This window comes from Palaemon carinicauda, chromosome 5 (assembly GCF_036898095.1).
Source record: "Palaemon carinicauda isolate YSFRI2023 chromosome 5, ASM3689809v2, whole genome shotgun sequence".
In the NCBI taxonomy this organism is placed as follows: domain Eukaryota; kingdom Metazoa; phylum Arthropoda; class Malacostraca; order Decapoda; family Palaemonidae; genus Palaemon; species Palaemon carinicauda.
In genome coordinates, this window is record NC_090729.1 from 105,392,186 (window position 1) to 105,406,975 (window position 14,790).

Below are 14,790 nucleotides of genomic sequence, written 5' to 3' on the forward strand. Positions count from 1 at the left end.
GCTAGACCACAGGGAGGAAGAGTCGAAACCCTACCAGGTGTGGACTAGGGGGAAGGGCAGAGCCCCCCCCCCACCTTCTCTGACCAGCAGAGACCAAAAGGAGAGTTCATTCACCTAAAGGGGTAGCAGGGGGCAAACGACTTGTACTCTGAGGTTCTGTCCCAAACTCAAAGCTCATGTGCGATGGCTTGGAGCGGGGAAAGAAAATCCTAGCCTAACCTCACTCGAATACGATTCAAGGTAAGGAAGGCTAGGATGTAGCCTAGGCTACCTCAGAGGGAGAAGATTACCTTGGATAAGGTAACTGGGGAGGTGAGAAAGTATACAAAAGCCCTAGTGTTAGGTTAGGGGCAAGGGAGTCGACTACCAAGATCATCGAAACCCCTTGTATACTTCCTAGAAGGCGAAAACATATGTGCAATCACTGAATCTTATATGTATAAATGCCTAATATCTTCATTTCGTAAATTAACAATAGGAACACTTATTATATCATGCATGAAAGTAAACAAAAACGCCTAGGCTATCGATCCTAGGAGCTAGGCTAGCAATCTAGCATACGAATCGGCTACCTACACTCGCCGAAATTGAATACTGTCGGCATAATATAACTAATTCCTAGCAATGAAGACTAAATAACTAATGCTAATAATTAGTTATAAAACCGGGAAGGTTGTTCTGGGTAACTAAATAAATCATGCGAATCGAACAACTCCGCCACAAAACACGATATTTTAAGATAAAAAGACGTTATTTTATGGCTAGAGCTCATTTATACAATACAAGACTATGGTACTCAACTTTCCAGAAGGCGAGGCAGAAGATTGCGACATGATGAATCACTTAGCGAAAAACTTGGAAAAAGCACATGGTCATAAACGCTACGTGAGAAGGAATGAGGATGGCGCGCAACGGTGACGTCAACCAACATGGCGACCGGTTATGACGTCGCCGAGTACCATAACAGTAACGGAGGAGGAGAATTTAGTAACGGCTCCTCCCATAACTTGCCACACTTCCTCCTCGAAGCGTAAACGCTATGTGGCGTGTCAAGCATACGTCCCCTGTTATTATACGATATCCTAAAGGGAAACCTTATGGGTACTCGCGCCAGAAGTTAGAATTCTGTGAAACCTTTAGTTTAATTCTCTGGGAATATCTACTGTAGTCATATATACCCTTAGGAAGCTACTGAAGGAACCTTCCATCAGGACGACATGGCTTGAGCCCAAAAAACAAAATTAGAATTAAGTTTAGTGTAACATAAGATTAACATTTATTTTTTAAGTGTATGTACAGTAAGCAAATTTCATTTAAGTTAAATTTAAAGTTTGTTATGTTACGTAGTGTTACAAAAGTGTAGCGTACCGAACATGTTTCCGTCAAATCTCTCCTCGCCGTTCTCTCTCCCTCCTCCTCCGCACACACCGTCATTAGCCGCTACTGTCTGTCTCGAGTAAAAATTTAAATATCTCGGTAATAATTTTCTTTTAAACAAATAAAATCTGTGCATTTGATCATTTTCCAACAGCTGATTCTCTCTCTCTCTCTCTCTCTCTCTCTCTCTCTCTCTCTCTCTCTCTCTCTCTCTCTCTCTCTCTCTCTCTCTCTCATTCGATTTCGTTTCGGAAGCATTATTGCATTCTAGAAAATTACGATTATTCAAATAGTTCATTCAGTTTTAATAAAACATATACCGTATATTACTTTGCTAGTAGGACTCCATGTAAACGGCAAACCCCAAAATTTCCTTTAAAAAAAAAAGGGGGGGGGGCTTTTTTATCATATAATTCATGTAATGGGCGGACGGAAATTTCAAGGCTTGCCTGTTACTACATTTTGATTATAAATATTTTATCACACCTATAATCTTTATTCATAATAACATCTTTACTAAAAACTCTTAGTATCATTGGTTATCACTTGCATGTGTTAATGTGTTCGTTTGTTCATGATCGGCGATGAAACATAAACAAAACCAAAAATATGATTTAGGCGGCGTTTTTAAGAAAAAACGGCATAAAATTGATTTATTTAATTTATGTTGAATTTTTTAACCTATACACAAATGTGTAAATGCGTTCGTTTGTTCGTTATGATCGGCGATGGAACGTTAACTAAGCAATGAATTCGGTTTTATGTGGTGTGTTTAGCAAAAGTGTGGTATAAAGTCATCTTTATTTAATCTATTTTGAATTTTTAAGCATTTCAACCAATTTATACAAAACGGAGGACGATGACAGAGCATTATATAGTTATGTAGTAGTGCAAACGAAAGCAATGAAGATTATCCCCAAGACGATGCTGTCCTGATAAATTTTGTAAACACTTTTTAATAGTTCGAATGGCAGTGTTGAATTTGATAGTTTTTAATTTCAAGTTTATTGAATACAGGTTTTTTTTTCTTATTTTTTTAAACTTGTTTGCATCATTTTTTCCTGTATACCGATCACCTGCAAATTTTGAGGTTTCGGAAACCACCACTACCGTCATCTCTTGGCAAATAAACGGATTTTGAGCGAAGCGAAAAATCTATTTTTGGGTGAGATGGCCATGACGTCCTAATGGAAGGTTCCTTAAGTAGCTTCCGAAGGGTATATATGACTACAGTGATATTCCCAGAGAATCAAACCAAAGGTTTCACAGAATTCTAACTTCTGGCTCAAGTACCTTTAAGATTACTCTCAAGGGTATTGTATATCATCAGGGGACGTATTCTTGACACGCCGCATGGCAATCTGCACCCCGAATAACCTTTACGCCTCTAGGCTCTAGGGGGAAAACGTGGCAGAATAGAAGGGTAACTGCAACAAAGATTACCCTGGTTCCCCTACTACAATCGTATCAAAACCGCGCCAACTCCCTCTGGCGATCATTCTTTGTAGCGTTGAGCAAGGTGCTACAGATACAGTAGATCAGGGGGGAAACCTTGAAGATCTTTTCATAGAAAAGAAGGGTGGGTCCATTAGGACGTCATGGCCATCTTACCCAAAAATAGATTTTTCGCTTCGCTCAAAATCCGTTTTTTGGGCTCAAGCCATGACGTCCTAATGGAAGCATACCAGAGAATTAATGTATCTGTGGTTTTATGTTAGTGCCTTAACCTTGGGACAATATTTCCTCGGCCAAAAGGGCCAATTGAGACAAATGACGTTACCGTTATCTGTCATCATCACTAAGCATAACAATGTTAGTGCTTCGTGCCCCCCGCAGGGAAGAGTCATTTTTAGACGTAGGAAAAGGGCCTCAAGGTAGCATATATTGTATGAACAAACATAAGTATACACTGAGAATACAAACGATCTCAAGGATTGTATATATTGTGGAACCAATATCAGTGTCCCCATCCATTGATTGTAAGCATACAATGATATGAGAAATACTTACATGAGTAAGTTAAGGAACTCTGGTATTTTAAAACATGCAATTGTTGGGCGAATTAGGACGCAACTGCATTTTAATAGACATTTATTCCTAATAAATGACTACATGCTAAATGAATGTAGCATGATAAGAAAATTATACGAGAGACATACACAGAAATTAATGTTCCCCTTTTGAAAGGGGGAAATGATGAGTGCCACTCTCAAACTGAAGAAAAGCTCTTTTAACAAGACTTTTCTTTATAATTTCTGTACATGAAATAGTCTAACAACACTGTGTACTATGTACACACGGCACTAGTGTTATCCGTATAATTTCACACCTGAGATTCTGAACAGATTTAGTGTTACCTTGGCAACACTTATTCAAAGGGAGGTCACTCGAAAATTGCTGACCCCTTCTCCTTTTAATTGATAGTCCCAATCAATTTACTGTTCATCGCAGAGCTAGACGACAGGGTCCAAATAGCACCTGCTGCCATCACATAATGCTTCAATCCATAGATTTGCTTAGTATAGTGTCTGTAAGACGCATTGGACAACCTCCGATCAGTAGGTGAACTAAGAAGCCAAAGTCCACACACTGAAAGGTTCAGTGATGAAGCAACTTTCCTCGGATCTGTTATCTGCAGGAGTACTGTCAGGATCCGCTCCGCGAAAAAGGTAGGTGAGCTTCGCCCTCAGTTGTAGGGATAGTTTGATCCAAGGTTTTCTCCTGTAAAGAGCTGTTCCTCCTGAAGTCTGAAGTTCTATGAAGATAGACCTAAGACGCTCTAGCAGACCTAGAGAGACATATTCCTTCAGAGGGCAGATTCTCCAGGAGTCCCACCTCTTAGTTGGGAGGATGTCTTTAATGAGAAAGGTTAGATCAGAAAGAGATGCAGATCTCCCACTTAATGTGGCCCTCAACTCCGGATAGGGCCACTATTTCACTAACTCTAGTCCCACAGGCTATAGCGAACCGAAAAAATAACCTTTTAGGTTAGATGCTTGAGGGAACAATCCTCATTGTTCACAGGTGAGGCATAATGTAGGACCTTGTCCAAAGACCATTAGATGGGCTTTAGTGGCATTGCGGGCCTAAGCCTGCACATGTTATCGGAAATTTATTAAAGATTTCAATCGTTAGATCCATTTAAAGGGCATATAGAAGAGGTCTAGTCGGGGCTGACTTGCACAGAGATAATGGTCCATGGATCCAAAGATCCCATGAAGTGACCTCTCTCGCAAAGTCGGCCATACCCTTGGTGCTTACTCAAGGGTTTATATGGAGACAAGGCCGAAGAACTAGCGTTCTCATAGTATTCAAGAATACACTGCCTCCTTCCTCAAAGGCCAACGTGCTGTCGGCCGCCAGACCCTGAATATAGGGGTGGACAGAGAAGGACAGGCAGAAGATCCTGACATTGTTTTCGGGCCCTTTTGCTTTACAAAACAATTTACTTTCCCAGGAAGACTCGTATTGTCTTCTCGTTGACTAGACTTGTATTCTTCTAGGAATTCTATTTTGCCTTTAAGATCCCAGTCTTTTTCCTAACCGTTAAGGGCGAGGAATTCATAAAATGAAGGGATCAGGTGTACTGTGATAAATCGAAGGCAGAAAACTTCTGAACCTCCTGGATAATCTTAGGTGCATAACTAGGACTAGCCTCAGCCTCAGTTCTTTCATTACAGGGAACGGGATGTTCTTGGGCTTTCTGGGAGCCAACAGAGCCCCTCTTCCTTGGAAGGGTCTCAGCATGTAGAGGGCCTTCTGGAGGAAATTTTGATGGGCTGAACAGGAATTCTAAGTCCATCACTTCTAATGTAGAGTCATGATGTCTGTTACCTCCATTAGAGGGTCCTCGTATGGGACTAAATAACGAGATAGTATCTTGATAACGCTCGTGATGAAGAGAACGAGCTGCAGCTCGAGGACTTGTCCCTTTCTGGGAGGGAATGGGTCTGCGTCCGTGTACCATTCCAACTCTATTGGGTTGAACCCGAGAAGAGCATCCGCTGTCACCTTGCGGATCATATATAAACGAGCTGCTGATAGGCGCCATTCCCTTAAGGAAGGGATGGCTAGCATTCCCTAATGCAATGAGACGTCCCTTATCCTCAACAGTTTCGACACCTCATTATCGCTTCGATGGCCCAGATCAACCTGATGAGGTCCGATCTGTGTGGAGAGAGTTTATCCACCCATTACAGGGCTAAAACCGCCTACGGGTCCGTGGCATTTGGTCATTGTAGGGTAAGCGAAGAGGGAATGACCATCATTGGTCCTATTAGATCTCTTTGAGCGATTGATGCGTAACTTCTCCAGCCTCTTAGCGCATCTTATAGTTGTGCACACAGCACTGGGTCTGTCATCATCGTGAACTGGAGAGAGTTCGAAACTCCTCCCTGTTAGCATCATGGAATCCTGACTGATTACAATAGTCTCTTGACAGACCTTGCGATCTCCTTTTACGTCCCCAGGGGAAAGGGGGGCGTTAGGGTGACTACAGGTTTCAATGATTTTTTAAAACATTGAAGCCCCTGAGCTGGAGAGAATCGAGATTTCTTTAAGTTATTTGCATTCTCAATGTTCCAGGGCCGGATCATCTCCATGGATGCTCATAGACAGTCATTTCGGGTGCTGCCCACCCCAGCCTGTCGTCCAGGGCCATCGTTGCCTGAACTCTTTCTAGGCTTGGTTTTGCTTGACTGTGTCTGCTAATTCCGTAAGGATCCTAGGACTGAAACTAGTCCGACGAGAATCTCGTCCAGGATATATGTTATCTTCTGTAACTTGGATCCTAGGTAGGAGGGGAGGGGGTGACTGACTGGAAGTTGCTGATAGACATCTTCCAGGGCTGGCTAGATTGTCAACATCCCTTACTGAATAGGGTCCTTATGTTCAGAAGGATTATCATTCTGAACTTGCTGTTCTATTGGAACTTGTTGCGTGGCGCCAAGTCCAGAATGACTCACTCAGAGTTTTCTTGAGTCTTTCATGTGAACACTAAACTGCCTTCATTGGAAATCGATGGACTCTACTTTCCTCACCGCTAATATGCTCTAGAGCTTTAAGGTATACTCTTCTAGGGGGAATTTGAATATAAGAAGAGTTGAGGAAAGGATGGAGGAGGTATGTCCATTTCCATTCTAGTCTCATCTTGGTCAGGCCTTGGACTCCAGGGATCGAAGGTCCGGCGATCCAGGAGGAACTTCCCTCCTAACAGAAGCGTCTGTTTGCTTCGCTTGATCCGAAGGTGTATAAATCTGACCGTCTGTGGAACAACGGTCATTGTAACTGTGGGATGCTGTTTAACATCCTAAGGAGAACTAAGAAATCCTTTCGTTCTCCTTTCAGGCCATACCTGACTGTTTGCCTATATCAGTTTTTCAGTGTTTCACTGTAATAGAAGATTCCTTTTTTATTGTATAAAGCTTAGTATAAGTATGCTGGAAAAGAGGAGAGACACAGACGTGTAAATCCTTCCAGCCAACTGCTGCGGTCTTCCTAATTATTGATTCTAGGGCATCCCCTTTCAAGAAGGGGCCGATGGAAGATTCTAGTCCATAAGGCTAGAGTAGCGCCCTACATCCGGGGAATTAGTAATGAGAATCAAGAGGCTGATGAATAATCAGCGTAAGGAAAAAAAGTGGGGGGGAGTGGATCCCCCAAATCAGGTAGGTCTCAGCAAGGGGTTGTGCCTAGAAGCACAAACTGGAAAACCATTCTTTTGTATTGTTATGTACCAAGGATTTCTGTCTGCGATATGGTCCTAAACTGCAGGTGTACAGGGTATTGTATACCCCTATACAACTGGCATGTTACCGTCAAGACTAGTTCTTTGGGGGTAAGTTAACTGGCACAGTACTTCAGTACTGATATGGCTAGTAGGTCTTCGACATATCAGTGACTTGTCGGCTGTCAGCGGGTCGCTGACAGACGTCACACCATCCTAGCCAGTATTCAATGTGACTGGGTTGTGGTGAAAACTATTCGCAAAGTCATCGGATCTCTGAACCAGAGGAGACTCCTCGGGCTGTCGGCAGACCGCCTTTAATCGGCGGGCTGTCGATTGAAGGTATACCAACTCAGCTATTGACTGGGTGGTGACCAAGGGCACACACTGCCAGCTCTTGGCGGCGGAGTCAGATGTGACAGTGAAACAATGACTGCTGTCATTGATTTCACTACAAGGTGTGGCTTGATTGTGGAGTCTCTGCCCGGTGTTTGTCAGTCGGGGGTTCGAGTCCCGCTCACTCACCAATGCCGTCAGTGTCTGCAACCTCATCTTGAGAGGCAGGGTTGGGGGGGTGGGGTTTAGACCTTAAAAACCTTTAAAAGGAGCACTCAATCTGCATTTTTAGTTATGAGAAAGTGAATTTTTCAGTCCAATTCCCGTGAGTTTTCGCATTTTACGAGTTCGCAGTTGAACCGCATTTAAGAGATAACTTTCGAAACGAAACCAACCACAGTTTGACAGCTCTAGACTGCCGTCTTGTAGATTGGGGATTTTGGAAATAATATTGCTGGGGGAACCTGCATATATTATGTCCGTGAAAATACTCATCTTTATAACTGCAGAAGACTGCAATACATCATCTGGTGTCCCTCCTGTAAGGAAGGGAGAACAGAAATGAGTATTCAATTGATTATCGCATTGATAAACAATTTGCAAAATCGTCTTTTGACAAAATAGCTTAGGACAGAAAGCTAAAAGAGATAGTGGGAGACACATACCCGTGTATCCCCTGTGAGCCAATGCTGTTACTTCTCCTCAGACTTAAGGAAATTCCTCCAACCGGGGAATTCCCTGAAGAAAAGGGGATCGAACACCTAGGTGTAAGGAAGTGTACATGCACTGTCCCCTTCTATGCTTAACGCTGTGAGGTAAGGAGGATTGATACACAATCAGAGTATCGAAGGAATGTCATTCTTTCGAAATAGGAGCGGTAACAGTAGAAGCTCACATCCAAGATATGTTGATTAGAAATTAAAAGACATATATTTGTGTATCCCAACCCATCTATTCGCTGTAACCTCCCTTACAATATTAAATCAGGAAGTTTCCTGAACAGGGAAACTCAGGGATAAGGGCTCTCCCCTTTAGGGGTTAGAGGCGTCACACCTCCGGCCCTTTACGAAATTTAATATTGCAGGGTAAATAGAAACTGATTTCAAATCAGAATATTGATGAAATATTATTCCATCAATATAGAATTGGGTTCAGCAAATATCTTTACAGGGACACCCTATATATATTGGAAATAACTACTAGTATAATCTATACGTTAGTTATCCATCTGCCGTTTTTACTATACCGCAAATATACTGACTACCTGTATAGACCTATACCGTAGTTCAGCCGGCAGAAAATAAAAGACATATACTTATGCATCCCAACCAATCTATTTGCTGTGACCTCCCTTACAATATTAAATCAGGGAGTTTCTTGATCAGGGAAACTCAGGGATAAGGGCTCTCCCCTATAGGGGTTAGAGGTGTCACACCACCAGCCCTTTACGAAATTCAATATTGCAGGGTAAATGGAAACTGATTTCAAATCAGAATATTGATGAAATATTATTCCATCAATATAGAATTGGGTTCAGCAAATATCTGGGCAGGGATACCCAAGATATATTGGAAATAACTACTAGTATAACATATACGATAGTTATTCATCTGCCGTATATACTATACTGCAATTATACTGATTAGCTGTATAGACATATACTGTAGTTCAGCCGGCATATTGCCAGATTAGCTAGCTTTTGTCGAGCATCTAGCAAGCTAGAGAGAGAGAGAGAGAGAGAGAGAGAGAGAGAGAGAGAGAGAGAGAGAGAGAGAAAGCATGGAGTGAAGGCTATTTATTACTGTATATGTATACAGTAATAAAAGATGTAAAAGTCTAATTTTACTGCCTTTCTCCGAAAAGAAGGTTCACTTCCATTTAGCCACAGTACTATTGCCGGCTTACTACAGTAGGCCAGCCTCCGGCAGCACGAGTACAGTCGGCATGCTACCTACTGAGTCAGTATCTATCTGTGCTGGTCTACTGCCGGCCAGAACAATACGCCGACAACAGAAACTGTGGCTAGCAGTTCAAGGGAGAACTGGAGAACCTTGGTGACAAAAGGGACCTCCCATCCACAGCCGCCCAAGCCGCTGGAAGCCGGCAGTCGCCGACAGCCATCATGGCCGCCGGCAGTCGGCAGTCGCCGACAGCTGACGGCTGAGGAGGGGGGTGGTCTGGGCGGCTCCGGCCACCCTCCGGCAATGGTAAGGTTGCAGGACTCCAGCACAGGAAAGACAATGGCTCGGCCATCGTAAAAGAACAGAGAGGGGAGGGGAAAGGGTCCTATATGAGATATAGGAGGGACCGGCAATGTTGCCAGATCTACACACCTTGAAGAAACTCTGTTTCAGTACTGGCACGACCACAAGCGGCAGGAGAATCATTTATTCTCCAGCTTAGGAGGTGCTAATACAGTTAAGGGGGCGGCAGCTCATGCCGTTCCTCTCAACAAGGGAGAAACAGAGTTCCAATGCCGGCGCCATCCTAGGCCACAAGAGTATACGACTCTATAGCCTAAGGTCGGCGAGCATAGGGCTAGTCTACTAGACCACAGGGAGAAGGTGGCGGCAACATTCGACCACTTCAGGTGTAGTCTAGGGAGGGCTAGCCTCCTATGTCGGCAGTTCCGCCGGCTTGGGAATGCAATCACCCTGCCGACCGACTGCCGACAAAGACTAAATACTCTGAGGTTCTGATTGAATCCCAAAACTTGCCGACGGCCGTTAAGGGATTAGACAGAAAACTCTGGGCTAGTCATGCCTGAATTCGAAATTCAAGTCGACGCAGAGAGTTGTAACCTAAGGCTACTCTCAGAGGGAAGAGAGAGTACCCATAAATCTCTAGTGAGATTAATAATGGTTAATATAATTCCAGGAGATAACAATCTCCAGGAATGATAACCAATACACAAGGGTAATCGGGGAAATGACGAAAGTATATGTTCTCTAGGTTATGTTACCCAGACAAGACGAGATTTCGGTTACCTAAATCACCATAACTCTGACATATACGATCGCCACGGAAAGGGAAAAATATGCTTATAGATATCTTTACAATATATAATGCCTAAATAGCTTTCATAATAATGATTAAGCTATTTACACCGGAATGTCGTTTTGCTAACTCAATAGCACATGTACAAAGAATGACAGCGCCATGGCGATACCGGCGATCGGTGAAGATCCGCACACAAGAAATAGACAATTTCATTGTGAGGCTGGAACTAAATTACATATTGTAAAGAATCAATACTCAACTTCCTAGATGGAGAAAGAAGCCGTAGAAGCATAAAGATTCCCAGAAATCGATCGGAAATGTCAGATCGACAGGGAACACCACCGTAGAGAGTCGCTACAGATAAAGGAATGACCGCCAGAGGGAGTTGGCGCGGTTTTGATACGATTGTAGTAGGGGAACCAGGGTAATCTTTGTTGTGGTTACCCTTCTATTCTGCCACGTTTTCCCCTTAGAGCCTAGAGGCGTAAAGGCTATTCGGGGTGCAGATTGCCATGCGGCGTGTCAAGAATACGTCCCCTGATGATATACGATACCCTTGAGAGTAATCTTAAAGGTACTCGCGCCAGAAGTTAGAATTCTGTGAAACCTTTGGTTTGATTCTCTGGGAATATCACTGTAGTCATATATACCCTTCGGAAGCTACTAAAGGAACCTTCCATTAGGACATCATGGCTTGAGCCCAAAAATGTTAACATTTCTAGTTGTTCAGAACAAGTGCTCAAATCAGGTGATCTGATGATCACATCACCCAGAATACTTCGCTTGATAAAATACACCCGAAATTTAAAACAAAAGCTCATAAATATTTTATTGAAGCATAGTTAACGATTTAAATAATAGTAATTTTCTAAAATTCAATAATGCTTCCGAAAAGAAATCGTATAGGCCTATATATATATATATATATATATATATATATATATATATATATATATATATATATATATATATATATATAAGAGAGAGAGAGAGAGAGAGAGAGAGAGAGAGAGAGAGAGAGAGAGAGAGAGAGAGAGAGCTCTACAATAAATGAAATCTTTGTTTCTTTGCTAAGTCTTTATTGAGTATTGAGGCTTTATAGTCAATCTCTAAATATCGTGCATCGGCGGAGTTATTTGATCTGAAAATTGAGGTTGACGACGGACTAGGCAGGGTTGATCAGCTGATTTGAATGTAAACAATGCATAAGATTATGATTTTCCATGTTTTTAGTTATAAATACGATACCAAAATGGGAATATTTCAGGCATTATTATTGGATACAGTTAAGTGAAACTCCAGGGAGAGAGAAGGGTGAAACAATATGACAAAGAGAGGAGACAGGAAGAAGCAGCGTGTGTCCGTTCAGATTGCCCATACCTTGCAGTAGCACATTCTCTCAGCCAAATCTAGCTAAATCAAATAAATTAGCGAAATCAATGAATTTGGGAAATGCGAGAAGAAGGAATGAAAAATAGTTGTGGGAATACCGGAATGAGGGATAAGAAAGGCGTTTAGAATGATTCATAAGATGAAAATGACGAATGAATGCTAGAAAAGAGATGAATAAAATTGCAAAAAATAAATAATAAAAAAAGTTGAAACGATACGTTGTAGATGTGTGTGGGAGAGCAAAGTAAATGTACGAAAGGGATTTGGTAAAAGGATTAAGAATATAATTATGAGTGAAGGACAATAATAATATGAAGGAGATATCATACTAATATGCTTGATAGGTTACATCAGTGAGGTAACTCTGTGAAAGTGAATGGTTATATCAGTGGGATAACATCGTGAAAGTGAATATAGGTTGACGATGGACTTCGCAGATTTGATCAGGCGATTTGAATGGAAACAATGCATGAGATTATAATTCGTCTTGTATCTAATTATAAATTCAATACTAAGATGTGAATATTTCATCCATTATTATTGGATACATTTAAGTGAAACACCAGTTTAATCAAAATCCGGTTTATTTCGAATAAAGCTGTAGTTTTTAACCACAGTAAATGGATACCCACTGTACAGAGAGGGCTAGGTTAGTGGCACGTAGCACTCCCAGTGTAAAGGAGCGCAGGCTATTTGAAATCATTGCCCAGCTTATATTTTGTTGCAATTTTTTTGTGAATTTCTATTTAATGGGTATTGCATTGTTCTTGGCCATCCCAATAATGCTGCCAACTATTAGAAATCAAATTCTTAATGTTGGGTGAACAATAACCCCAATTTTTTATTTTTTCATTCTTTTTTTCTTACCCCCTTGGTCGCAAAAAACCGAAACCTTGATTAACGAGGTCTGACTGTATATACAGTATATATATATATATATATATATATGTATATGTGTATGTATGTACAGTATATATGTATGTGTATAATATAAATAAATAGATATAAGCAGCCATTGCTAGTCGACTGCAGGAGTTTGGCCATTATCATCACCACGCTGTCCACTGCAGATTAGTGATGGTTGCACACTTTTGTCTGAATGCTCATGGCAAACCAACCTAGTATAGGTGGCCTTGACTAGTACATTTCACCATGTTGAGGTATCCCCATTGAGATACTACCACTAGGGAGTTATTGGGTCCGATGACTGGCCAGATAGTACTTCAATGGATCCATCTCTCTGGTTACGGTTCATTTTGTCTTTTCCTACACATAAACCAAATAAGTCTGGTCTATTCCTTCCACATTCTTCTCTGTCCTCATACACCCGACAACACTTAAGATTACCAAACAATCCTTCTTAGCTCAAGGGTTAACTAGTGCAGTGTAATTGTTCACTGGCTACTTTTCTCTTGTTAAGGGTCGAAGAGATTATTTAACTATGGTAAGCAGCAGCTCTTCAAGGAGAAAGACACTCCAAAATCAAGCCTTTGTTCTCTATTATTTTTATTATTACTTGCTAAGCTACAACCCTAGTTGGAAAAGCAGAATGCTATAAGCTCAAGGGCTCCAACAGGGAAAATAGCTCAGTGAGGAAAGAAAACAAGGAAAAATAAAATATTTCAAGAAGAGTAACATTAAAATAATCACCACCTATGTAAACTATAAAAACTTTAACAAAACAAGTGGAAGAGAAATAAGATAGAATAGTGTGCCCGAGTGTACCCTCAAGGATGAGAACTCTAACCCAAGACTGGGGAAGACCATGGTACAGAGGCCACTACCCAAGAATAGAGAACAATGGTTTGATTTTGGAGTGTCCTCCTAGAAGAGCTGCTTACCATAGCTAAAGAGTCTCTTCTACCCTTATCAAGAGGAAAGTGGCCACTGAATAATTACAATGCAGTAACCCCTTGGGTGAAAAAGAATAGTTTGTTAATCTTAGTGTTGTCATGTGCATGAAGACATAGAGTATGTAAAGAATAGGCCAGACTATTCGGAGTGTCTGTGTGTGTGTGTAAGCATGGGGAAAATGAACCATAACCAGAGATAAGGATTCAATGTAGTACTGTCTGGCCAGGCAAAAGACCCCATAACTCTCTGGCGGTAGTTTCTCAACGGTTTACTGATGCTCTTGCCAACCTACTACCTATTCTTAAAAAAATTTATCTTTATTATTTATTACTTGTTTATTTATTTCCTTGGTTCCTTTCCTTGCTGGGATATTTTTCTCTGTTGAAGCCCTTTTGAGTATAGTATCTTGCTTTATTCATTGAAACTTCTAGCAAGACATTGGTGTTACTGAGAAGCTGAGAATGGGGCCAATTGATAATGTAAAGTGAAATTTCAGTCTTTGTAAGCCAGTAGAGTTTAAAAAATATAGAAAATTATGACCCCGTCTGGTAATGACTAAAATTTTATCTCAGTTCCCTCAATTTACATATTTGGCCTATCTGCAAGAATCGAGCTTTCCTCAATAGGCTGGTAAATCTCATTTTATTGATAGTGATAATCAATGTACAAATAAACACAAAAGATAACTTAGACTGTATTTCATTAGAAATATATTCTTGCCTATTTAGGGCATTGTAGAATATAGTAGCTGACAAACACCTAAGTTATTCTGTGTGCATAGCCTAACAATTCATTAAAAACACCAAATAGTATCAAACTCTTCAACACAACTGGCTTCTAGCCTTAATTCGAAATCTACTGAAAAATCTTCATTAGACTCTTTTCGATCACCCATTCTCATATAAGGAATAACTGGGTACTTTAATAAGACTGTTATTTCACACAACCCATATTTACTTCATGTACAGTATTAGTTTATTATCCTTACCATGAAAGTCAAAGATTTCAGATTCTCTGATTTAGTCACCAACTAGAAGGATAGCCATATTCAAGTTGTGTCTTGCCCCCATTTCTTTTAATCCTAAGGAAATAGGAATGTCTTAGTA

General features: G+C 41.1%; 1 protein-coding gene across 1 annotated transcript in view; it reads left to right on the forward strand.

The window, feature by feature from the left end:
- Window positions 1-14,790, forward strand: part of LOC137641382 (RING finger protein 17-like) — a 1,982,860-nt gene that overhangs the window by 1,655,907 nt on the left and 312,163 nt on the right. The gene's annotated exons all lie outside the window — the stretch shown is intronic.